The following is a 3,087-nucleotide window of genomic DNA, read 5'->3' as shown; positions in this document are numbered from 1 at the left end:
CGGCCAGCGTCCTCTCGCTCGTGGTCAGCGAGGCTGCCACTGGGCCTGGCCAGCGACCTGCAGTCCTTCCAGGCAACCAGGTGCACCCTCTGCCTGATTCCCCAGCGTGTCTGAGGAAGTCTGCAGGGCGTCTTCTGTGATATAGGTTTTCAAGGGCCTTCATGGCCACCTGGCACCTGTGGTTACCTTGCTCATCTCAAAATAAGTTACCAAATAGCCCATAATCCAGGGCCCAGCCTGGGCTGACAGCCCTGAGCTGGGGTTGGTGAACTGTGTAATTGAAACTTCCTCTGGGAAGCCTACCCACTTGCCAGAGTCCCCTGGTGTTGGAAGAACACAGAATCTCAAAGATCTGCTACTTCACTGACAAAACCAGCTTTCTCCGTGCACCCTTCCCCCTCTTTGCTTTTGTTGTGAGTGAGGGTACAGACCCCTGGGAGTGGATGCTGGTGGAAGGGGCACCCTGGAGATGGGGCTGCAGACTTCAGCGCTCTGGGAGCCTTTGAAGGGCTTTTGGGGGAGCTGGGCGGTTGAGTTTCAGAGACCAGACTGCTTTCATTTTTTTTGGTTGCCTTCATCAAGATACCTCATTCTTTGACATTTCCTGCCCAGAAACCTTTGAACCCTGTCCTTTTTTGCTGATTGTGTGTTGTGCTCTGGGAAAGTTTTTTTTTTTTTCCAAGTCCCTTCTGTTTCTGAGCACTGGGCGGAAGAGACCAGGGGAAGGGGGATAGAGCGGATGGTGGTCCCATCCTACCCTAGGTCAGAGACTCTGATATGGGGAGGGGCACCAGGCAGAGTGACCCTCAAGACATCAAGATTCCATCCCCAGGCCATGGTTGTGGGCAGGAAGAACCTGACCTAGTTTTAAAGAACTCAGGAAAAATATCCTGTGTCCTCCTAAGCCCACCACTGTTGTCTGAATGCTTGTTAGTCAGTTGCCCTCTGACTTTTAGCTCCGATCCCATCTTTGTGAGTAAGCCTCTCAGCTCCCTAGCCAAGGCCCCTTAAGGGGGCCTTCTGCGGAACTCTGTCAATTAGGCCGCATTTAGTATCTGGGTCAAGATGGAAAAAAACCTTTTTCTGTTGAAGGGTTTCTTACATGTCTTTTGTGAAGACAAGGTTTTTGGTGTTCACTAAGAATGATAAACTGGTGCTGGTGATCAGACTAGGGGAAGTTTCTACCCTGATTAGGGTGTTCCCAGCTCCCTGACTTTCCGTGGACGCATCTGCTTTGATCCTGGGTGGGTTCGCTCCAGGTCTGTCCTGGTGACCTGTCTTTGTGTGTTTCCAGCCTGGAGGTGGTGGCGTGGCTGAGCCTTTCCTGAGTCTATGTGAATGCGGTTTCACTGGGGGACAGTTGACTCCTTGCTTAGCTCCCTCTGGGTGACTTCCAGCCTTGGAATTCGCTGGAGGCAAGGTGAGAGGCAGCCGCACCCGGAACCCCATCAGTGTCTCCTCTTTTGTGTACTTTGGCCTGACTCTGCTTGGCCTCCACTGGCCAGATGTGTCCTGGAAGGTGGTGCTGGGCTCCTGGGGGCCTTACCGGCAAATGACCCTAAAAAAGCCATAAGAGTCATTGCCTTCCATGACAATGACATAGAGTCATTGTGGTCCCGGTGGAGGAAGCAGCCTTCTTGCCCCTGCTACAGCCCGATTACTCAGTACGATGATTCGTTACCATACCAGGCATCCTGAGGTTGGGCACCATGGAGCGCCATATTGAATGGAAGAAAGATTGAATGCCCTTGGTGCGTGACAGCTGATGTGTGGGTATGGCTGGGTGCTGCTGCCTTAGAAAGGGTTGCAGCTTTTGACAGATTGTTTAAAATTTGTCTAGTGATTGTTATGCTTCCCCAAATCCTCTTCCATTAAAACTCTTGTTTTCCGCTCAGCATCCAAAGATGCCTGGTTCCAGTTCTTGAACATCTGTGTTCAGGAGTGTGCACTCAGGAGCTGGACAGTCTGGGTTGGAATTCACACCTTGCCAGTTGTGAGTTGTGTGACTTCGGTGTCTCTGTGTCTTGGTTTCCTCAGTTGTCAACTGGGATAATAACAGTGTCAGCTTCTTTGTAGGGTTGTTGTGAGGGTTAAATGAGTTAGCGTAAGTGAAAGCCTTGGAATTGAGTCTGTGGACTTGGCAGACAGCTTAACTATTATTTTACTCTTGTGTTGTTTGGCTAAATCATTGATCTTAACCCAGCTCTTGGTGTGTGATTTGGAATTTTCTTGTTTAAACAGAGAGAGAAAGAGAGGCGGGGGGCGGGGGAGGGGGGAAATATAATTGACCTATATCTGTCTTAGACCAAGTGGAAACCATTAGCTAATATATTTTCCTGAGTTCTCAGTTTCTTAGTGGATTTATATTGGAATAGCTGGGCTAACTTCTTGTGAGTTTCTAGGTCCTCAGACAGTGTGGAATGGTGAGCTTGAGGAGAGTCCTGAAGGCACTGGATCTGAACACTGCTACCGTAAACTGCTAACCCTGGCCAGGACTCCATGGACGAGGACCTGTTCCAGCAGGTGATGGTCTGGACGTGATCAGAGGTACGTCCAAGTTTGCAGAAAATGCAGTTTCAGGAGATGATTGGCCATAATACCACTAGGTCTTGTGAATATGAAAAATGAGAAAGTATGGTGGTTGTGTCAGTCTGATGACTCAGTACCAGCATCTGAAAGTAGCACACTGTGTTAAGGGGAAATTTCTGGACTCCGCCAAAGGCTGGGCAGAGGTTCACTGTCTGTTCCTGAGAAGTGCGAAGGCCGGGCGGCAAGTCAGGCTGGGGCATGTCCAGCACACGTGGGAGCCCCACGCGGCTGCCCCTGTTCTCCCATGGAATCCCCTCCCTGGCTGGATGCATCCTGGGGTGTCATTCCTGCTGGTGTGTTCCTACCTGAAGTCTTTCTCCTCCAGAAAGCCCCTCTGGCAACAATTCTGAACCAAGAGCTCTGGAGAGTTGGCTTGGGGGCCTGCATTTTCAGTACCTGGGTGAGTCACTGGAGCAGGTGCTAACTCAGGGTGGAAGCCTCTGTTGGTACCACGTACATAATGAGCCATAACTCCAAGCAGTTGCACGACAGACTCAG

At 50.8% G+C, this 3,087-nt stretch overlaps 1 long non-coding RNA gene across 1 annotated transcript in view; it reads left to right on the top strand.

Moving 5' to 3' along the window:
- LOC104997339 overlaps window positions 1-2,536 on the top strand; it is a 3,465-nt gene extending 929 nt beyond the window's left edge. Inside the window, exons 2-4 of the long non-coding RNA XR_826319.1 lie at window positions 1,295-1,420; window positions 1,896-1,993; window positions 2,403-2,536. This is a non-coding gene — a long non-coding RNA (uncharacterized LOC104997339). The remainder of the gene's footprint in view (window positions 1-1,294; window positions 1,421-1,895; window positions 1,994-2,402) is intronic.
- Window positions 2,537-3,087: the final 551 nt, after the last annotated feature.

This window comes from Bison bison, unplaced genomic scaffold, assembly GCF_000754665.1.
Source record: "Bison bison bison isolate TAMUID 2011002044 unplaced genomic scaffold, Bison_UMD1.0 scf7180017864307, whole genome shotgun sequence".
Lineage (NCBI taxonomy): Eukaryota > Metazoa > Chordata > Mammalia > Artiodactyla > Bovidae > Bison > Bison bison.
This window is presented reverse-complemented; position numbering and strand designations above follow the sequence as displayed.